Below are 24,187 nucleotides of genomic sequence, written 5' to 3'. Positions count from 1 at the left end.
ATTTATTTATTTATTTATTTTTATTTTTTTTGTTTTTATCATTGTTTTGTTCGGATTTTTTTTTTTTTTTTTTGGCTGGTGCAGCATAAGCCATAGGCTTTCTTGCACCAAGCGGCCGTTACTAATACTAATACTAATACTAATTATCGTCCAATTTCCCTTCTTCCTTTTCTTGGAAAGTTGTTGGAAAAACTTCTGGTTTCACGTTTCAAGGGTTACTATAACTCAAAAAATCTTTGTTCTTCTTCCCAGTTTGGTTTCACGCAAGGTAAATCAACTACAGATGCAATTAATCTTCTCCTGAGCACTGTTCGAGCATCTCCTTCTAAATACGTTCTCGGTCTCTTTGTAGACTTCAAAGGGGCCTTTGACACCTTATGGTGGCAGAGTGTCCTGGCGAGGTTTCGGGAGGCCGAGGTCTCCTGTCCTATCTACAAACTAATTTCTAGTTATTTCGATAATAGAAGCCTTGTGGTCTCCTCCGGTTTTTGCTCGGTTACGAGGCCGGTTTCTAGGGGTTGTCCTCAGGGATCCGTTCTTGGCCCTATTTGGTGGAACGTGGTCCTTGATGGATGGCTAAATGCCCCTCATGATGATATTGTCAACATTGCCTACGCCGACGATCTTGCCTTGCTTGTACCTGGGAATTCTCGTCTAGAACTGGAAATTAAAGCAAACCACATCTTGGATGATCTTCACATGTGGTGTTCCCTCCATAAACTCTCCATTTCAGTCCCTAAAACTAAACAGGTTCTTCTGAAAGGCCTACTGAATCGTAATCGTCCCCCTGTGGTTAAAATTCTTGACCAGGCTGTTAAATTGGTAAGTGAATATAAATACCTTGGGGTGGTGATTGATGATCGTTTATCTTTCATTCCCCATTGTAAGTACCTTCGGCAGAAAATCCGTTCTCTTACCGGCTGGCTGTTGCGTCTTGCCCGTTCCCTCTGGAATCTTAAGTCGTCTTCTCTTGGTCTTTACTACAAGTGTATCTTCATCCCCATCGTCTGCTATGGTGCTGGCGCTTGGGGCTTCAGAATTCTTAATTCACTGGTCCAAAAATACCTTCTGCAGGCGCAGCGGTCCTTCCTTCTCTATACTTGCAGGGCATGTAGAACTGTTTCTACTGATGCCCTGCTTGTTATTAATGGTCGTCTCCCTATCTACCTGGAAATTATATTGCATTTCTTGTCTTACCATAGGAAATCTCTCTCTCCTGCCTCGGTGGGAGATTTTGCTAATAATTATGAGAACTCTACAAATGTTGATCTGGCCAGACTTTCCAATCTTGCTTTGGAAGAGTGGCAACACTCTTGGGATGATTCCTCTCTCGGCAGAATCACATACGCTTTCTTTCCTCGTGTTTTTATTAAAGATAAAAACTTTAACTGGCTTCAACTTGGGTTATTTCCCACTTTCTTAATCACGGGACATGGAATTAATTCTCGTTTATATAGATTTGGACTCGTCCCCTCTCCCCTCTGCTCTTGTGGCTCTGAGGAGACGGTTGAACATATTGTCCTACATTGTAATTTATATGTGGATTTAAGACAACAATTGTCTATCTGTACAAATGTATATAATTTAGATGATTTTTGGCGCCTGGTTGGGTCGGCGGACTCTCTTTCTGCCTTCTCTTCTTTTGCTAATTGTGTCTTCCGGAGAAGAGCGGCTTTATCAAGGAATAACCCTTGATTTCGTTATTTGTTCTTAATATTTATATATATTACTGTATTGATTTTTTTTTTTTTTTTTTTTTTTCGAGAGGAGTTTCTTCCTTGCCTAAATTGTCTTGTGTTTTGGACACAGAGTTTTTGCGTCTTTTTCTGGAGACTTGTTTCAGGTTTTTGCCTGGCCGAGTGGGAGAGATGGACCTCCCCTCTCCCACTTCGAACTCTGTCCGGGTTGCCTGAAATGATTTTCTGTGTTAAATTGTATGTATTTTGTAAATACTGTAATTATCTTGTTAATATCATGGTGCTTTTGTTTGATTTGTTGTTTGCTCTCAGAATTGAGAGTAACTGATTTTATTGTGTTTTAAATCAGCAGTTAATCTTAAATGTTTATATTGTACATTACTTGTGTAGTTAGCTCATTATTATGTTGAAGAGATAGTTTTTCTCTTCTTGCGTTGTCTGTTTGGCTCTGAGGAGTGGGATGGACCTCTCCCTGCTCCCTCAGATCCAACCTTCAGTTGGCTATTCTGGTTGAGTGAGATGATTTTCCTCTCTAGCCTGTCTTACTGCTGGCTGCTTTTCTTGTTGCTTGTGTTTTGATTTAATTTTGTTTTCCTGCGGGGCTGATTATTTGTTGTATTTTTCTTTCCTGCCTGATTGCAGCTGCAATCAGTTGGGTTTTTGCTAGTACCATATAGTTCTTAGTCTAGCATTTTTTGTTGTAAATGGGTTTTGGTTCTGAGGGGTGGGATGGACCTCTCCCCGCCCTCTCAGATCCAATTGCTTTGTTGGCAATTGACATCCTTTTTTTTTTTTTTTTTTTTTTAATGCTTACCTATGCATTATTGTTAATTCTACGTGTCTTGTTATTTGAAACAAGTTTTGTTTTTCGCAGCTTGTGGTAGCAGCTTTGCACTTGCTGGTTATGTACATATGTTTATAGATTAGATTACTTGTGCAGAGACATCTTCTCTGCATATTAATTAATTATTGTTTAATACTTAACTTATTATTTTGATCTGTTATACTTAGATTTAAATTTAGAATTGCTTTTGATTCGGTTAACTAATTTATTTGTACAGTATCTATTGGTTTTGCCTTTGGCATATATTTGCCTTGGGTGAGTGCTGTTTGTCTCTTTGTGTTTTGTATATATGTTTCTACATTTCTTCTGGATGACTATTTCTGTTAATTTCTTGGTTGACTAATTTTCAGCCAAGATTTTAATTACTTTGTAAATATTGTATATTTTACTCTCTGCTTATGCAGTGTAATTTGTTAATATGTTTACTGCTATGTTTCATATCGGTGACATAAGTATTTATTATTTATCTTAATTTATTCTTTTTTTTTTTAAGTGGCTATCTAATAGCCACTTGTACATTACCTATGTTCTTTCCTTGAGACTTTTCTTTTTCCCCTTGTCGGTGCAAGTTGGACTTCCTTCCCGGCTTGGGGAATCTTTCTTTCAAATGTACAAGCCTTCAGGCTTCAAACTTTTACCTCTTCAAGCTCTCTCGCTTGTTAGATTTTCCAACTAGTGTTTTCCTCTTTCCTGTTTCTTCTTTTCCTGAGAGAGTGTTTTGCTCTCATTTCTTCTTCTACTTTCTTTTCTCCTACTTTATCCTCCCTATTCATTATTTACTATAACCGGGATTCCACTTGTTGGAATCCCACTAAGTGTAATTTAGATAGTTCCTGGAGCGCCTCCACGTGGCTAGGGACGGGAGTCGGGACGCAGGTAGCTTGCTCCCTGCCTCCCGGCTGCTAAGACTCCAGGGCCGGCAAACAACAACCATCACAACACACATATATACTTACACACACACACACTTACACACACTTGCCGGCTATAAATAACCTACAGATGCTACAGCGGTATATAGGGGTAACCCTGGAGGCCGCAATCAATACAAGAATACCTTGTCCCTTGTCCCTTGTCAGTGTAGTACCACAGAGTAGATACGTTGCTCTGGGGTTCCTGTTTCCCATATGTAGTACTTTACATTTGTCAATGTTAAACTTCATTTGCCACCTCTCAGCCCATCTGCTTAACCTTTCCAGATCCTGTTGCAGCAGCATAGTGTCAGTAGTGTCCTTGACAACCCTGCCAACCTTCGTATCTGCAAACTTGGACATTAAGCTTGATATACCATCATCAATATCATTTATAAGTACAGAAAACAATAAAGGACCCAATACTGAACCCTGAGGGACTCCACTAATAACATTAGTCCCCGATGAGCAGTGTCCACTTAATTACCACTCTCTGTCTTCTCCCCCTCAACCACCCCTTTATCCATAGCAGCAATTTGCCTCCAATACCAAACTTCTCCAATTTGTGCAGCAGTCTTCCATGCGCAACAGTATCGAAAGCCTTTCTAAGATCCAAGCATATAATATCAAAGTTATTCCCTGCATCCAGTTCTTTTGTGACTGCATCATAGTATCCAATCAAATTGGTCAGGCAAGACTTCCCCTTAACAAAACCCTGCTGTGTCTGAGCTGTAACTGAAGTCTGGTCTAGATGATCCTGCAGTGCTTCTTTAACCAGTGCCTCCATTAATTTTCCAGGAACAGAAGTTAAACTCACAGGTATATAATTACTTGTGTCAGCCTTTGATCCTCCTTTGTGAATTGGGGTCACATTTGCACATCTCCAGTTCATGGGTACCTCCCCTGAGTCCAAGGAAGCGCTCTCATAACTATGGCTAAGGGTTTGCTTACTTCCATTGCTGCCTCCTTTAATATAACTGGATAGATTCCATCCACCCCAGGTGCCTTTCTTGTGTTTATCTTCAACGATTTCTCCTCCACTTTACTCTCAGTTATTACAAGATTCTCTAGCTTACTGCCAGAGTTGAATACACCTCTGGCATTCCCCTCGCTAAATAACTCCTCATGTGTGAATGTCAATGCAAAATATTCATTTAGTTTGTTAGCTACCTGAGCAGGATCATCAACAGTTGAGCCATCGCATCCTTTGCCAAGGATTTCTCGTAATCTGCCTTCGCCTGCCTAACCTCCTTTGTAACTTGGTACGGATCAACTTGTATCTATCATAGGCTTCTGTGTCACGTGTTAATTTGTATGTATCCCATGCATTTTTCTTCTCTGCCATGTGCCTTATTAGTTCATCTGACATCCATTTAGGCCTAAACCTTGAACAATATTTCTTAGTTGGTATGTAAAGCCTAGTAGATTCCAAGATAAGTTCTTTGAATGCTTCCCATTTTGCATTTGCTGTTGGTAACAACATCAGTTGGTCCCACTGTATAGAATTTAAATACTGTCTCAGTCCATCGTAGTCGCCTATACGGAAGCGATAACCCTTCCCTTTACCTCTAATGGTAGTTATCTCTTTGAGTAAATCCCACTTCAGCACACTGTGCTGAAGTGGGATTTACTCAAAGAGAACCAGATAAAGGAACCACTGCCACCTAGTGGTTCCTTTATCTGCAGATTCTTAATGAATGAAGAATCACTGCTGATAATCAGATCAAGAGTATTCCTCCTTCTAGTTTCCACCTGAACATGCTGATGTAGAAAACAATCATCCAATAAATCCACAAAAGCCCTGCTAGTGTGTGAGTGACCAGCCCCCAAATTCCAGTCAATATCTGGGAAATTAAAATATCCCATTATAAGACTCTCTGATTTACTGGCCCACTCTATTTCCCTTATTATACTCATCAGAGTCATTAGGCCTATAGCACACTCCTACTCTCAATTTTGATCTCCCAATGTTTATGTCACACCAAACGGACTCAACACTGCACTGTCCAGCGATGTCGACTGGCTTCACTTCCTTGGTTTTTATTTGTTTCTTAACTAATAGCATAACCTCTCCCCACTTCCTATCCTGTCTATCCTTTCTGTAGACGTTGTACTCCCAAATTGCAGTTCTGCATCCCTTATATCTGTGTGACACCACGTCTCTGATATCCCAACAATATCTGCCTTTGATGTTTTGAGCAATACCTCAAATTCATCAAATTTATTTAGTAAACTCCTAGCATTGGTGTACACGCAAGTATACCTGCACCTGTTTCTATTCTTAGCTACCCTAACACAACCCATGTGTTTACTTGTGCCGCAATGGCTCCCAGCAGTCTCTGAAATATCATGCATCTTGTTTTTCAGGCTTCTGCTCATTCTAATAGAAGCAGTGCAAGAATCTCTTTCACCTCTGCCAGTGGCTACTGTCAATCTATTGGTCTTTGTCTCCCCCCAAGCTAGCAGTTTTCCGACTCACCTAACACTGCCTCGATAGCATCAGCAAATATTCTTGCACCCTTTCTATTTAAGTGTATCCCATCCCTGTAGAAGCAATCTCTCCTGTTAACAAGTACAGTCCAGGCTGAAAAAAATTCTACCCCTTAAGCCTTGCACAATCCCTCCAGGGCCGAATTGATCGACAAGGCTCTCATCATATACTCCCTCCTATCGTGTCTGGGCAGAATTGCAGACACTTTCAAATTCAACCCTAATTCTCGGCTTTTGTTGAACAGTGACATGTACTTGTTAAATAATTCTGCCGGTCTCCTACTCTTAATATCATTAGTGCCAACGTGTACAACTATATTACCTTTTGTGCCCTTAAAAGATGATATTCGCTCTACAAGTCATCAACCTTTGCCCCTGGCAGACATACCCTGGTCCTGTTCCACCTATTCTTTTTACAAAGCATATTCCCCGTTTCCCTGACAATAGAGTCACCAACAACTACTAGTTCCTTCGGGACCAGCGCATTCTGCCTTGGGGGTTGCCTCTGTGTCACGTGATGCCCAAGTGCAAGCTCTGGCGTTGATGTGGGCAGCTGAGAGCTTGATGGGCCCCTCAATTTAGTTTCTTCGAGGGCATCCACCCTGTCCTTCAAGCTCTCATATAGGCCCACAAGAACGCTGAGTTGTTGCCTGATATCGATACACTCCTTGCATCGCGCACACACAAAGACATCCCCCATGGCTGGAACTATGATGCTAGAACTAGGGGACATAAATTCAAGTTACTCGGGGGGAAATGTTTAGATTGGACTGCAGGAAGTTTTATTTTAGCCAGTGAGTTATAAATTACTGGAATAAGTTGCCTTCATGGGTGGTAGAGGCCGACAGTTTGGGGAAATTCAAAGGTCATCTGGATAGTACTTTGGTGTAAGGGAAGCGCATAGGATGATAGTAATTTCCTTTTTTTTATTAATTATTATTATTTATTTTTTTTGTTTTTATCATTGTTTTGTTCGGATTTTTTTTTTTTTGGCTGGTGTAGCATAAGCCATAGGCTTTCTTGCACCATGCGGCCATTATTAATACTAATACTAATACAGCCACGGAGTGAGAAAAGCCCATTAAAGTTCCTCGCGTCATCGACGGGATTCGAACCCAGGCCTTTTCCACCCGGTGTGGGGAGGACGGTGACGATACAACTGTGCTACCACACAGACTCACCAGGAGAAAGTAGGGGGCGCCCGGGGGTGGGAGTGGAAAGGCACCAGGCAAGGGAGCCCAGTGCGATCGCCAACAAGCGTCTGCAGGAAAACTATACAGTGACCCTGTTGGTGGTGTCCAATCTGGTGTCATATCCGAGTTGTCATCCTTGGGACCTGTAAAAGTCCATGTAAAAGTTAGTCCTTTACATGGACTACCTGTAAAAGTCCATGTAAAAGTTAGTCCTTTACATGGACTAACTTTACATGTTAGTCCATGTAAAGGACTAACATGGTCCCGGTCCATGTTAGTCCTTTACCTTAGTGTGGACTATTTCCTAAGCCTTCCAGAACTCAGGAGTGTGTCTTGTTCACATAGATCCAGCTAGTGGGGTGTCAAAGTTTGGTAGTCATCTCGATTTGTCTTTCATGGGACATGAGTCCCGTCCATGTTAGTCTATTTGGTATAGTTTGTTTCCTGAGTTTTCTAATACTTGGGGTTAAGTCATTTCTGATGTCCCAGCCCTAGCGAACTGAAGAACAGTTGTTCTTTGGTTATAATGGTAGTGGGTTGTGGGCTGCGGCCACTAATGGAGAAATCAATTAACCGCCAACTCTTAAACTACCTAGAAACCTTCCGTCTGAACCTACCTAGAAATATTCCATCAACGATCGCCAGTATGAATTTCGTCAGTGTCGATCCACTGGTGATATTCCGGCTTATGTTACCGATTTATGGAAAAAAAATCAACGGAAAAGTTCAGTGAAACACAAGCAGTTGCTCTTGACATCTCAAAGGCTTTCGATCGTGTTTGGAATAGAGGTCTTCTAAACAAGCTTCCATCTTATGGTTTCCAACTATTTTTTTGTAATTGATTATCCATTTTTTTCTCTGATCGCTCACTGAGGGTGATGGTAGATGATTCTCTGTCTTCTAACTTCTTCACCAATGCCGGTGTTCCCCTAGGTTCAGTTCATTCCTCCACTCTTTTTCTTTTGTATATTAATGACTTTCTTCCATTGACTGGAAATCCTATCCATAGTTCTGCCGATGATAGCACATTTAATTCCACTTTCCAATTTGAGATACCTTGTCCTGCTCAATCAGCTTCAACTTCTCGAATATCTGCTGCCAATTCCGTAAATGCCGATCTTCAGGTAATTCTCCAGTGGGGCAAAGACAACTTAGTTGATTTCAACCCTTCTAAAACTCAGTCTTGTCTTATATCTCGCAAAAAGGATTCTTCTGCTCCTATGCTTATCTTTAGTGACACTCCGATTTCTAGGCAAAATGATATATCTCTTTTGGGGATTACCCTGACTTCTAATCTCTCTTGGCACAAGCACATTACAAATATTGCTTCCTCTGCATCTAAAAAACTTGGTTTTCTCTTTCGCTCTCGGCGTTACTTTTCTTCCCAACAGATGCTCACTCTTAATTATTCCGCCCTGTCATGGAATATTGTTCCCACGTCTGGGGTGGTGCCCCCAAAACCCCTCTCAGTCTTCTTGCTCCTTAGGTTAATTAATAATTTATCTCTATCAGAGTCTCTGCACTCACTGTCTCATAGACGTACTATTTCTGCTGCATGCCTACAGATACTTCCATGGGCACTGTTCTTCTGAATTAGCTTCTATAATTCCTGCTCTCTCTCTTTCAAAACAGTCCGAACACGTGCAGCGACCAGCCAACATCCATTTACTGTCCAACGTCAAACTCACAGAACCAACTTTTCATCTTCCTCGTTTATTAATTCAACTGCCGTTTTCTGGAACAACCTTCCTTCATACGTATTTCCTGAAAATTAGAGAAGTTCAAGTCCAATGTCAAGAAATATCTTGTTTCGTCTTCTCACTCTCCATCCCAAGCACCGTACTAAGTACTATAGGTTCTAATACATCTTATGTTAAGGATTTCCATAAAAAAAAGAATTAAGCATTATTTATGAGTAGATAAATTTTAAATGATTTTAATTTGAGATATCAAATACTTCTCAGGTTCAAAGTAAAACTCCGTTTTCCAAATCTGAAAATAATATTTAATCCTTAAAATTAGAATTCTTAAAATTAACAGCAGAAACGGTACAGTTTCTGCAGTTAAAACTATTTCCTAATATTAACATTCCGATTATTCATGCATTAAGAATCTGCACATTAAAGAACCACAAGATGGCCTTGATCACAGTGTATTGAGAGAGAGTTTTTAAATTATTTGGTATGGAAGCAACTAATGACGTTACCAACAACAAATTCTATATGGGAAGCATTAAGGAAAGCAATTAGAGAAGTTACTAGGCTCTTCATACCAACTAAGAAATACCGTCAAAAGCTTAGATGAACTGTTGAGTCATGTGGCAGAGGAGAAACATTTCATGGATATAAATTATCAGGTGATACAGAAGCCTATGGTAGATATAAACTAATTGGCAATCAAGTCACACAGGAGGTTAGGCAAGCAAAGGAAGATTGCGAAAAGTCTAGCAACACAAAGCCAAGAAAATGAGCAAAAGACTTCCTCACTTCTATCTCAAGGGGTTGAACCACATTAGTCCAATTGAGATCCATGGTTTAACCATTGATAAAACTGCCCAGGTTCTGACAGAATGAATGGGTATTTTGCATATACATTCACACATGAGGAATTCATGGACTGTTGCTTTAGGGAGGCAGATGGCAGAAGTTCACCAAGCTCTAACAGGCAACTGAACGATTTTCTGATGACCGAGAGGAAAGGGGAACAGATTGTTAAAATTAAATGTAAACAAGGCACCTGAGGTGGATGGAAACCCCTTAGCCATAATTATGAGTGCATTTTGTGAGGTCTTGTCTGATCAATGATTGGATACTATGATGTAGCGACAAAGAAACTCGATGCAAAAATTAAGAAAAAGTTGCTGCTGTGGATAAAGGGATGGTCGAGAGGAAGAAGACAGAGTGGTTATTAATGGACACTCCTCTTCATGGACTGTTGCTGTTAGTGGAGCACCAAAGGGTTCGGTGTTTGGGCCAATTGTTATTTTATATATTTATCAATGATACTGATGAACGCATATCAGCTTTAATGTCTAGTTTCGTAGATGATATTAAGGTCGGCAGGGTTGTTAATGATACTAATGGCCGTACGCTGCTGAAAAAGGATCTATAAAAATTAGTCAGATGGGCTTAGAAATGGCAATTTAGATTTAACATTGACAAATGCATATGGTACTGCATATGGGTAGCAGTAATCCCCGAAGAGCGTATCAACTGTGTGATACTACACCAAGAGTATTAGAAAATGAAAAGGACCTGGGAGTAATTGTGCAGTCTGATGTGAAGTTTTCTGAGCAGTGGAAACAGGATCTAAAGACAGTTCGCGCGGTTTTGTCAATGATATACAGAAAGTTTGCTAGCAGGGATAAGGAGATGATTATATCATTGGATAAGACAATGGTCAGACCACATCTCGAGTACTACATACAGTTCTGGAGGCATCGTTTTAGTAGCTGCTAGAACGTAACTAACTGAGAAGGGACGAAATTGGTGAGGGGAAGAAAGGAATTCTTCCAATTTCAGTGTCTGGAGACTAAGCACATGCGAGGTGATCTGAGTGTGAAGTTTAAGGCTTAATCAAACTCATTGGATTCACAATTATTATGGAAAACATTTTTTGCGTCCCACAATTCTAAAAGTGGACACCTTCAATGAAATACGTGTAAAATAAAATTAACAGTTGCTTTTAGATTTATTAGCTGATTGATTAATGGAAATGAAATAATAATCATCGTTCCGTTTACAGAATTTTAAAAACAGAATATCCGGCATTTGCATGGAAGATGGATTTGTATGCTGTTCCATTGTCATGTAGAAAAACTCATTTCTTCTTAACCCATTTCTCCTTTTTGTCTTCGACTATCTCAGATGACATTCACTACAGAGTGCATCCACACTTTGGTGTTCTAATGTGTCTTAGAAGCGGGCGATCCTTGTGGTCAACGGATGCTTCCGGATCGCGATGTAACGTGTTTTATCATCGTCCAGGGATTTATCGATAAAATTTTGAATGCACCTTTTTAAATTCGATATTATTGGAGAGGAGAACAACGGGGTACTCTTACCAAGAAAGGCTTTAGTTTTGCAAATTTGCGGCATCTGGAGAGAAGGCATGTGCGAGGTAATCTGACTGAGGCATTTAATTATTAATCGATACCCTCAATAGAAAAATTGTACTTCCCTTTGTTTATAATTCAGCTGCACTTGGAATTGTATTTAATAGAAGCTGTGCGTAGAGTAATTTAACCAGGCAAAGTACAAAATTTAAATGATGGAATTAATTCGACTTACCTGCGTCTCTTCGATGAAATCACACACTGGGATCTACGCAGTTGGAGAATGCTGATCGCCATTTCACATAACTATGCACTGTTGCTAAGAGGCTGCAAAAACTAAGTTAGGCTACACGCGAATTCATGATATCCGAGCTTATTTTTTTCCTGTTGTCGAATTGAGACAGCAGGGACAAGATCAGCTAAAGGTATCCAATTATTGTGCAATCTTGATGAATTTATAAGTACACATTGTCTGTCTACTCTGAAAGCTGTTTTCATTTGTCAACACCATTTCATTGTATTAATATGTACGAAGGGAATTAACTGTAAAAGCTAAAATTCTAAATTTGTCTAATATAATTGTCTCTCTCTCTCTCTCTCTCTCTCTCTCTCTCTCTCTCTCTCTACTGGAACAACTGAGCGCTGGCGGTCGCATAAAATAGTGTTCAATGGGATTTATATTCCTGCCCCCCATTTTCGATATACGACTTGGTCATTAAAAATTCAGAGCGACTGTTCACAATGCGAGCGGAATTTTCATCACATCGGGTTAACAGAAAAAGAGAAAAATTCGACTGCAGTGCAGTTATGGTGTTTTTCTGAAATCATTAGATTTCCACAGTCAGGGAACACACTGAGCTGGTTTTGCATTAGAAACACCCTCTTGTGTAGGAATGGATTGGTCTGGAATGCTGGGGAAGGCTCAAAGTTGGGAACAACTAATACAAGATTGTAGTTCGCACACGTGGCAATCACCTTTTGAATGTTTGCGAGGAAGAATGGGTTAGCTTGGAGATCCAAAGGTCACATGTGCACATGTGGGACTTGTGACCTTTGGCTGGTTGTTTGATTGCTGTCTAGCCACTCATGGCAGATCAACAAGCCAAAGGTCACTCGTGGGACAGACACATGGTCGAGCGATTGCATTCAAGATGAAAGACCACGTGTGCTGAAGCTCGTGTGTCTCCTCTCTTCACACAGCAGCAGCGCAGCACAGTGGCCTAACTAACCACCTAGTACTACGTAGGAAAAGCAAGACCCATGCTCACGGCGAGATACAAGAAACTGTACACTGCATGTCAGCCCAAACACTGGACTACGTAGGAAAAGCAAGACCCATGCTCACGGCGAGATACAAGAAACTGTACACTGCATGTCAGCCCAAACACTGGACTATCTGCATGCAGAAATCTGTCAGATGATCGGATGGATCCCGTTTATAACTCTATTATGCTAATGGACGTATCCGCATTTCAAGAAAGCAACATGATGCCATAGCATCTGGATGCATCGTTGGTGTTCAGCCAGCTGGAGGCAGTGTTGTTATGATTTGGAGACTCTTTATGTGGTATACCTTTGGTCCTCTGATCCTCGTTAATCAAGAGCTCGATGGGAATGCTTACTTTTCTGTTGAAGACAAAGTACATCCCTTCATAATGGCAGTGTATCCAAACAACTCTAGCGGAATCTTCCAACAAAACAACGCTCGATATCACCAAGCCCACAAGGTTACTAACTGGGTCTTGGAAACTTACAATGAATTCTCCGTCCTCCCGTGGTCGCTAACAAAGTAACAAGTGACTGAAACCAAATGCACTTTCCACACCGCTGTTTCTTTAACAGAAAAAGACTATTAAGTAGAATGGGACATTTTTTGAAGGTTGGTTGCAGCACTGGACAATGCCTACAACCCGGATTGGACCTCGAACCACCAAAATCGGCAAAGAAAACAGGGCAACATGGACGTGATACTCTCCCAAGAAAGACAGAATCCCTGGACTAGACTACAATTCGGAATAGACCATGAGCTCCTAAAAAGAAAACTCTACCGAACTCGATCCAACTATTGAACTCCTACAACAGACTGACTCAGATAGCTCTGCTGCACATGCGTCATTGGCAATCCATCATAGCGACCACTCTCTGGGACTGACCTGCGGTACGGGATCAGACTGCCCTTCTGGACAGGACATTGTCCTATCTTTTGCCACATCATGGTACTGACTTCACCGGACTGAAAGGAAATTCATCTGATTCAACCAACTGCAGCCTTGCTGCCTATGCCATTTGGCGATCAGTATCCTACTTCTTTGCCGGGTATCTTTACCTTCCTGCCCTTTTCCCCTTGCCTCCCGCTTTTTTGGTCGGGATAGGCCCGCCCCACTGTCACTATCTGGAGACATCTTCTCTCTCGCCCCCATTCTTCTGACTTTCCCCCAGCCTTCAGTCTCTCCCCACTTAACTTATACACTAGCGTCCGCCTTACATATCAAAACTTAACCTCGCCTATTGTCTTCCGGCTTCCAACCTAACGCGTTTTTTCTAGGTCCTAGCCGCTAAAAATCTCAGTTAAATTAGGTGGCAGGACCTTCCAGAGTAAAATTCTTAGACTACTGGGTACGTGGCCTTCCTCCACGGGATCAAGTGCGGGAAACATTGGGCCTCACCAGGGGTCCAGCGACTAAATGGCCAGAGGAACAACGGTACACAGCTACAAGATCCACGCACTTCAAATCTCTGCCCATCCCAACGAATTGGTGGATATACACTGAAAACAATGCGGAGATGGGGGTAATCCCTTGTGCGGTTTGACATCAACATACTTTACAATTCTTCTTATAGCCGCCCAACTCACTGGTCTCAATCCAATTGAGCATGATTAGGACCTACTGGAAAAAGACATTTAATCCTACGACTATCCTTCTGATAGCGTGTCGCCATTACTGGATACATTGTGTAACACATGTAACAAGGACTCGTGGACTAGAAGACCTGTAATAATGGTCTTCTTTCAGTCACATAGTTCTCTGAGGAGCTGTTGTGACCTCCAACTTCATCATTCGTGTGCGATACGAGCAGCATCGCGAAGTGTCATGCCCAGAATTTCACTGATCCCATCCTTCCACCTAGTTGTAGATCTTCCTCGGAATTAATGGTAAAAGCCTTTAAATGATTCTTCAAAATCTGCAGAGTTTGTTCTCTATTAATACGAAGGTTGGCAAAGTTGTTAAGGACACTAATGACGGTACGCTGCTACAACAGGATCTAGAAAAATTGAGCAGATTGGCTGAGAGGTGGGGTTACGAAATGCCACAGACTGACGTTCTCATCAAATCAAAATAGTGCAGAATGTGCATTATTCAGGCTAATCTGTTAGTGAAATACGTATTTCCAGTTATCAAATTTAGAAAAGACAATTTTACAATCTGCTTGTGTTTGATCGATAGTTTCATGATGTGTGATCCTTATTCAAATATCATTTTAAACCATTTTGTAACAGCAAGAATAGTATAACTGGCATTTAACTATTAAAAGTAAATTTAAAAAAAGTGGAGAAAGGGAAATGTAAAATGATTTTTACGATTTTGTTTCTAAAAAAACAACTACTTTTTGTTGTATGATAATTTTATATATTCCTATTTGTGAAGGGGCTCAAATTGTTTCTGGCTTCTGAAGTATTATTATTTTATTTTTTTCCTCCCCAGTTTCTCCAATTCCTTGAGCTTGGTACGGGTTGAAATAGAGAAGTTCGGGGCTTGGTTGAATTCAGATGTTATTTGCTGCACACTGGATGTCTTATTTGTTTCATAGTTCTTAGGGTATGATGGCTTCGCTCTGAAAGTTTTGTTTTTCTCCCTCATTGAAGCCTTTGATCTGTGGAAGAACCGCTTACTTTACTGTAATTAGAAACCTTTGAGATGGATGTTATTTGAGAAATCAGCCATGTCTTTCTTTTCTTGAATCGTGGCTCCTGCTTAACGTCAACCCACGATGGAACCTTTTTCAAAGTTCGATAGATAATAATAGATTAATTATTATTATTATCGCAATTAAGTTATTATTAATTAACTAGAAATGCAATTAACTTAGAAATGCGTTAACCACAACACAAAAAATTCAAGATTTAATTAAAATGGTCATAAAAATTATTTGAAACTGATGACGTTTATTTGCTAACAAGATAATGTCAGAACTACATGGGCAAAAAAAAAACAGATGGGAATCTAACAAATTGTAGTTGCTATCGCAAAAACAAAAAAGAGTTAATCACACGGGCTGTGGGATTCACCCTTCTGGTTATTACTATAAATACAGATGTGCCTCTTGAGAATATGCTGTTTTTTTCTGCAAAATGGCGAGAATACTTCCCTTTCTCTGTCTGGTGGGGCTCAGTTTGCAGGATGCATCATGGAGTCAGTATCAGCATCAAATTCCATTTTTTCATTTCACTGCTTTTAGAATTTATTTTCTACTTAACCCATAACTAGCGGATACCAAAATGAAGTAGCCGAAATTTCTGTTTATGATCAAAATAACGTTAACTTCATGGAATATCGCATTTATTATAAAATTGGTCACTAATTTTATTTCTGACCTGGCTTCATCAAACCTTAATAATGTATTGCATTTCTCTTCAATTTTTATCATTAAATATAAGTTTAATACAAAATTTCGTTATTTTATTATTGCATTTATTGTTACTCCTGTACTTTATATTATTTAATAAATTGTATTATTCTGAATATTTTGATTCATCTACCGCTAAAATTCATGTACTCATAACGTGATTTTATTTGCAGAATCCGAGAGACGACTTGCCATGGAAAATCCACGTAAGTTCTTTAGATTTAATCTATTACAATAAACATTAAAATTTGTCTATTAGGATAAACATATAATTTTTTTTGATTTTTAGGTTACATATACAATCGGATATAGATATATAAACAACAGAATAGCTAAAGACGTAGATAGTTTGATTGCTTGGATAAAGATGTAGATAGATATAGGATGCAGTTAGATATGCAGTAGTATATATATATATACAGATAGGATGCACAATATGGTTTACCTGTAAACCATATTGTGCATCCTATATACATATCGGTTGTTGATCATTTTATTTGAGAGAAGAAAAAGGTTGCTTGGACTGCAAGGCACCAATCCCTCTCTAAATAAACTTACTCAGCTTCTAAGCCCGTGAAAGGTTTTACATCTATTTCAAGTTGTTATTTTCATTTTAATACAAGTTTAAAAATCTAAATTTATATAATTATATGTAGAATATGGATTACCTTACCAAAATATATTCGAACACCCCCTTTGAATGCACAAGCGCACGAGATGTATGCAAAGAAAGAGTTTAAAAGTATGAGATAAATAGCAGATATATCACAATCGACCAGGATTAGTCCTGTAAACATCTTATTGACTTTTAGACAACCATATCAGCAATTTTTCACATCCAAACAGATTAATTGTCAAATGTGACATCATCTGTTTGATCTCTCTTCAGGTATTAAAAGACGATATTCCTTGAACACGTGCTTCCAGAATTCGTATGGTGTTGCACACCACTGTAGCAGTTCAGCAATCCTTCATCTCGTACACGAAATCCACTAATTAGAGAAATGACCTTGAGCACCAGAATGTGTATTAAAAATCAATCTTGAAACAACCGGCTACGTATCAGTATTAAATAAAACTTTAATGAGTAAAAATACAAAGGGAACAAAGAACGACATGTACTTCAAATTATGATAGTCCAACAACTCCCTCTGGAACATTGGAATCGCTTGTCCCCTAAGCGGCACAGCGATTCCACCTGAATCCCATCGAACATCTTTGGGGTGAACTGGATTATTGGATCAGACCCGGCTGATACGATTATTTTCCACGGCTGAATTTAATTTTACTGGCCAAAGTGTTCTACCACAAATATGCGCTTTTATTGAGCCTGACGAATGCAACTTGTTTGTAGAGGTCAGCAGAAAAGACATCACGAGTCTTGATCTGTTCATTAGGATCCGTGGAGGTGGTGTATAAAGGTGATAGCGTCCAACATATTTTTGGTTGGGCAGCGCATACCCCATAGAGGCCATCACAACGAAGAGTATCTGAACATATCGCCCTTAGCCAGATTTCTTGTTATCCCCATCTAATTACAATATATGCTAAAATAGTTTGAATTATAGCCTGGTAGATTCTTCTACAATATATATCAAAATTATTAATAAATCGCAAAGCTTTTTCATGAATTTACTCGTTCCACTTTAATTAGTGGGTACATTTTATGTTGGCGTTATTTCATATTCACCACAAAATTATTTTACGAGTACCGGATTGTTGTTGTTAGAGAGACAATCTTGCATTCTGCTTGAATGTAAATGAAATCTTAATTTATTTAAGGACAATCACTTGACATAAAAATTCCCTTCATGTCTTGCAGGTTTATTTCAAGGCGACATCACTGGGATTGACTGGAATGAGGTGAGCTTTCTGAATGAAATATTTACGTTTTAGAAGAAAGGGGTAGGGTGATCCTCTTTTATTCGATAAGAATGAAAAAATCTTTAAATTTAGCATTTTTCAATAACTGATAATTAATTTCTTTCAGATCCAAGAAAGAAACGGACTTGTGAGCACGACCCGACTGTGGCCAAATGGAGAAATCCCATACGTACTTGACAGCAGCGTATGTAAGTGAAGAATATTCAATCATTTTTACTCTAATGTTTTGTCACAATTTTTTTATCAATGTCTTCCTGTGCTTCCTCACTTTAAATTGTAGTTTTGTTTCTCATGATGTACGATAGAGGGCAGCATAACTTTTTCTGGTGATCGACTTTGAATCATCAGCTAAAATTACGATCCAATTTGTATTGTAGCAGATTGATGTCAAGCAGGTTGGTACTTACAGGCCTAACTTTGATTAGTGTGAAGGTGACACGGCCTCCAGCTGAAGCCGTGCTCTTTTAATGATGTTTGAATTGCCTCGAAGAGTTTCAACAATGCACAGCTTATTGGGAGCAACCAAAGTCATCTTAAACACAGACCTGCTGTGTAAAAGTCGTAATGGAACAGAAATTAGAACTTCTATAAATTTGTACAGGAATCTTAAATCTTTTCAATAAATTCTTGGGTTTCGAGTATAGGCTAATTAAATGGCTTAATAGATCACTGGTTAAAAACACCTATCCGGAACTGTTCTGTTCTCGAATCATGAATAAGCTTTGGAAGAAACTTATAACTGAAAGTACTGATGTATTTAGGAAGGATAGGGTAGATAGAAGGGGTGATGGGGTAATGCTTCTTATCAGAAGCAACCTGAGTGCGACGATAGCTTTCCCGGATTAAGACATTTTACATGCTAGTATAGAGTCTTTATGGTGTGAGATAGTTGGAATCAAAGGTACAATGCGAGTAGGAGTAATCTACAGACCAGGCGTTTGTGAAGATCATGACAAAAGCCTCTACATGCAAATGGAATGGGCAAGTAAGCGTCAATGTCTTATTATGGGTGATTTCAATTAACTTCTAATTGACTAGAGTAAATGGGAAGGAAACTCGACACCGTGGGAAAAATCTTTAAATCAACCAGATGACTGTTATTTGTATCAGCATGTCAAGGAAAGTACTAGAGAAAAGAATATCCTAGACCTCATCATCACCCATGAATCAGATGACATAACAGGGCTGACAGTAGAGGAACCAGTAGCAGGAAGTGATCACGGAGTTCTTCGGTGGATGATGAAGAAAGAGATAAAGACAGGTAGCAGCAGTAAAAGGCAAAGGAATGGGTTTTAATTTCAGAAAAGGAAATTACGATGCCTTAAGGTACTACATGGCCTCTGTTAACTGGATAGATATCGCACAGAGCGAATACAATTGAATTATGGTATACCTTTAAAACATTAATCACAGAAGCCTTGAATGCCTATTTACCATTAAAAAAATACTCCACGAGGAGGGTTCCAAGTTGGATGAATAGTGAAGTTGCCACATTACTTGAGCAGAAAAAGGTGGCATGGAAAGGTTACAGAGCAATAAAAAGTACTGAAGCCTATAACAGCTACAAGGTGATGTGTAATAGAGCCACAGAAAAGGTGCTACAGGCAAAGGCAGTTTATGAGAAATCACTAGCAAACAGAGCAAAGAGGGAGGGGATAAGGAATTCTTCACATATAAATGCCAAGAAGAGCAGGACAAACCAGATCGGACCTTTACGTAAGGGAAAGTGGATAGTATTAAATACACCAGCTGCCGTTGCAGATGAACTCAACAGTTATTTTGCATCGATATTTACAAATGAAAAACCTTTTGTGGCAATGGGAAATTGTGGGAGCGAAGTTGAAAAATATATAATTAATGATATTGAAATTTCGCAAGATTATTTAATGAAAAAAACTTTCGAGCCTACAGACCAGTAAGGCTCCTGGCCTGTTGATGGAATATAACCTATAATCTTAAGGAAGGCGGCAAGTGAACGCATTGAACCATTGAGGGTAATTATGCGAGCATCACTAGAATCTGGGGAGATTCCGTTGAATTGGAAAAGTGCCAATGTAGCTCCCATACATAAGGGTGGCTCTAAGAGTGAAGTGGGAAATTATCGACCTATCAGTCTGACTTCAGTAGTAGGGAAAATCATGGAGGCAATGATCAAGGGGTGGAATTCAGGATCATTTGGATCGAATTGAAATTCTGAAGGATACTCAGCATGGTTTTGTAAAGGGAAAATCATGTTTAACAAATCTGGTTCGCTATTTCGAAACGGTCACTCACAAGCTGGATTTAGGGAATAATTTCGACATTGTTTATTTAGATTTCAGCAAAGCTTTTGACTCAGTCCCACATGAGCGGTTGCTTTATAAGCTGGAGCAGGTTGGAATCACTGGGAAAATCCGTAGATGGATAGAAGGATGGCTTCAGGGCAGGAGGCAGAGGGTTGTGATAAATGGCTATTCCTCAGATTGGGTTGATGTAAGAAGTGGAGTTCTCCAAGGATCAGTATTAGAACCAGTGTTGTTTTCAATTTTCATAAACGACATCGATCACGGGCGTGATGCCTAAATTTGCAGATGATGTTAAAATTGGTAGAGTAGTTAATGATCACTGTCAAGCTGAGCTTCTTCAGAGAGATCTAGATAGACTTCAGGAATGGTCAGAAAAATGGCAGCTATGCTTTAATCCAACAAAGTGTAAGGTATTACACCTGGGAAACAGTAATTCCAAAATAACTTATTCACTTGGTGAAGTTCAACTAAGCCCAGTACTGGAGGAAAGGGGCTTGGGTGTTACGATACGGTCAGACATGAAATTCTCTGAGCATTGTAAACAGGTTGCAAGGAAGGCCCATTGTGTCCTTGCACCCTTTATCCATTGTAGCAACTTGCAAAAGTTCGATGATCTATCGAACTTTTGCAAGTAGAGATAGGGTCGTGATAATTCCATTATTTAATGCTTTTGTTAGACCACACTTGGAATACTGTGTTCATGTATGGAGACCGCACCTAAAGAAAGACATCGAGCTTCTTGAAAGGGTGCAAAGAAGGGTAACTCGCCTGGTGAGATCGGCAAAAGGGCTTCTTTATGAAGAAAGACTTCGAATATGTGGGTTGCAGAGTTTGGAAACTAGACACCTTAGAGGAGATTTGATTGAGGTGTTTAGGCTCTGAGAGGCATCATTAAATTGAATGAGAACGAAATTTAAGATAAATGTGGCTAGAACTAGGGGCCATAAATTCAAGTTACGGGGGGAAATGTTTAGATTGGACTGCAGGAAGTTTTATTTTAGCCAGCGAGTTACAGATTACTGGAATAAGTGTCCTACATGGGTGGTAGAGGTGGCAGTTTGGGAAATTCAAAGGTCATCTGGATAGTACCTTCGGATCAGGGAAGAGCATAGGATGATAGGTTTAATTTCCTTTTCTTTTATTAATTATTATTATTTTATCATTGTTTTATTCGTTTTTTCTTAAATTTTTTCTCTTTGGCTGATGCAGCATCAGCCATAGGCTTTCTTGCACCATGCGGCTATTACTAATACTAATCCAGAATTGACAACATTCCTAAAATAAATGCCATTGTAAGAGTTATGTAACCTGGCTGATCCCTGATTAACATAAGCAGTGGAAAATGATGAAAGAAAGCAAGCTTATAAAGCGTCAGCCAAAAAACAACAACACTTATCATTTCACCTATTCACTCCCTCCAATAGTTTCCGTAGTTCTTACTTGAATTTATTTAAGCTATGAACTGCCAAAACAACAGATAGAAGCTTGTTCCAGCAGTCAACTACTCGCTGGATAAATGGAAACTTCCACAAATCTATTCTGCACCTGCCCTTCCTTAATTTGAATTTCTACACGTCATGTGTGTAGCGTGATCAACAGAAAGAATCCCATCAGCATTAAGCTTTCCCAATCCATTCAAAACCCTAAATGCCACAATCGGATCATCTCGCAGGTGCCAGACGCTGCAATTTGCAGAACTGAAACCTTTCTTAGTAAAAGCACCCATCCGTTCCCCTCACCAATCTCATTACCCTTCTCTGTACTCGTTCTAGCAGATCCACATCAGTCCTAAAATGAGGCGTCAAAACCTGTATGCAGTATTCACGGTATGACCTGACCATTGCCTTATACAAGGGGAAAATTGCCTCCTTATTACTGCTAACAATATTCCTGTATATCATTGACAAAACCCAATGAGTTGTCCTGGCAGCCTGTGTCATTGCTCAGAGAGAATTTATTCAACTGCACAGTTATCCCTTTTGCTTTTTCAATCTCCACTACATCCGAGTGTAGTACCAACAGTTGGTACAATTCTCTGGGGTTACTGCTTCCCGTAAGCAGTACTTTGCATCTGTCAATTTTAAACTTCAATTGCCATTTCAATTCTGTCGCAGTAGTATATTACCGTTCCTGTCATTAGCCACCCTGCCAAACTTTGTTTCATCTGCAAACTAGGACATTAAACCTGATTTTCCGTCATTAATATCATTGATAAATATTGAAAACAAGAACAATGGGCTGAATATCGAAACCTAGGGGGTTCCACTAATACCATTATTACACAAAGAGCAGTTTCCATTGATTACCACTCTGTTTTCTCCCACTCAACCATCCCTTTATCCATTGTAGCAACTTCCCCTTAATACCACACTGCTCCAATTTTTACAGCATTCTTCCATATGCATTCTTCCATAAGGCTCAGCTGGACAGGTATTTCGAACGAATTGAGGGGTGACATGGGAGTAGTGGTTGTTTTTTTTTTTTTTTCTTTTTTTTTGGCTGATGCTGAATAAGCTTGCTTTCTTGCATCATATGCCTCTACTAATGCTAATGCTAATGCAACAATATCAAAAGCTTTCCCAAAATCCAAGTATATGATATCAAAATTATTCTTTGCATCCAGTTCCTTTGAGACCACATCATAGTAGCTAATCAGATAGGTCAGACAAGACTTTCCCTTACCAAACCCATGCTGTGTCTGAATTATTACTGCAGTCTTGTCTAGATGATCTTTCGTTACTTCTTTAACCAGTGATTCCATTATTTTCCTCGGAACAGAAGTTAAACTACAGGTATGCAATTACTTGTGTCATCCTTTGATCCCCTTTGTGAATTGGGGATACATGCTCAGATCTCCAGTCGGCAGGTGCCTCCCTTGAATCCAAGGATGCTTTCATAATATGGCTAATGGCTTTCTTACTTCCTTCGCTGTCTCCATTAATATAACTGGAGAGATCCCTTCAACCCCAGGTGCTTTTCTTATGTTTAACTTCAACAATTTCTCCTCCACTTTCTTCCCAGTTACTACCAACCATCTAGCTCTGTTAGAGTTCAAGAAATGACTTTTCTTGTCTAAGAAACATGTTTCTCATACAAAAGTCGAATCACTGGTCAAAAAAATAAGAAACATTTTGAAATTGGCGTTAAAAGATAATTAAACTTAAGGTATGCAAATTCCAGTTTTGCAAAGAAGTTCTTTGGTATCATATAAATACCATACATTGTCCTGAATCTTCTTAGTAGATCCGATCATCCGGTAAACTGGTGAATGTTCCTATTTTCGGAAAGATTGTTGGGACACGTTTGTTATTGTTGGGGCACTTTTATCAGGAGCCACATTTGAGAAAGCGAAGGAAAGTACGGGTGTGTCGAAAGCAACCATTTCAAAAGTATACAATGAGTCGAAGACGAAAGGAGAACGCAGCTTTAAAAGAAAGAATACGACAGAAAAGCGGTGGCCCAGGAATTAGACATCAGAAATTTAAAGTGAATTGTGCGTACAGAACAGAAGATCTCGTGCAAAGGAGTGGAATTAAATTTAGGCATAGAAGATCATTTAAGCAAAGAAATCCCGACCGAATGGGGCGGGAGGGTTGATTAATCTGAGAATTTGTAGTCGTGTAAGTATATGAAAGCCACTTCTGTAAAAAATCGAAATATCCAACTGGAGTGGTGCAGCCAACACAAGACCGGCATGTGGAACAGTGAAAATAGATCTTGTAATCTCATGAGTGTTGATTTACACATGCATTCAGACTGCCTCTGTACAATAAAGATTTTCTTCTTCTGCCTCATATCCACCTTTCAAGAAGCTGCAGGTGATATCATGGTAAGGGGGTAAGTTGTTTTGGTGCCGACCAGGTCCGCTCATCCAGTTAGGCCATCTTAATTCCAGCGAATATCCTTCTGCCGTATCGGACCAACTTCACGCTGTAATTTTTTATTTTTACATGGATTATTATGGATTCTTTCAGGACGAAAACCAAACTATCCACCTTGCAGAAATTTTACCCAAATAATTTAACTAAGAATATGTGGGGTTTGTTGGAAAAGGCAGTTCAAATTCGCAGTTCTCTATCGACAAATATTCTGATGGACGAATGGTCAAACCTGGAGCTGGACTCCCTCACGCACTTAATGGAATTCATGTTACGACTGGCTGTAATTCGGGCAAAAGGTGCTCTACTATATATGTAATAAAAG

Source organism: Mastigoproctus giganteus, chromosome 8 (assembly GCF_048544385.1).
Source record: "Mastigoproctus giganteus isolate SK-2022 chromosome 8, ASM4854438v1, whole genome shotgun sequence".
Lineage (NCBI taxonomy): Eukaryota > Metazoa > Arthropoda > Arachnida > Uropygi > Thelyphonidae > Mastigoproctus > Mastigoproctus giganteus.
The sequence above is the reverse complement of the archived record's forward strand: the minus strand, read 5'-3'. Positions refer to the sequence as shown.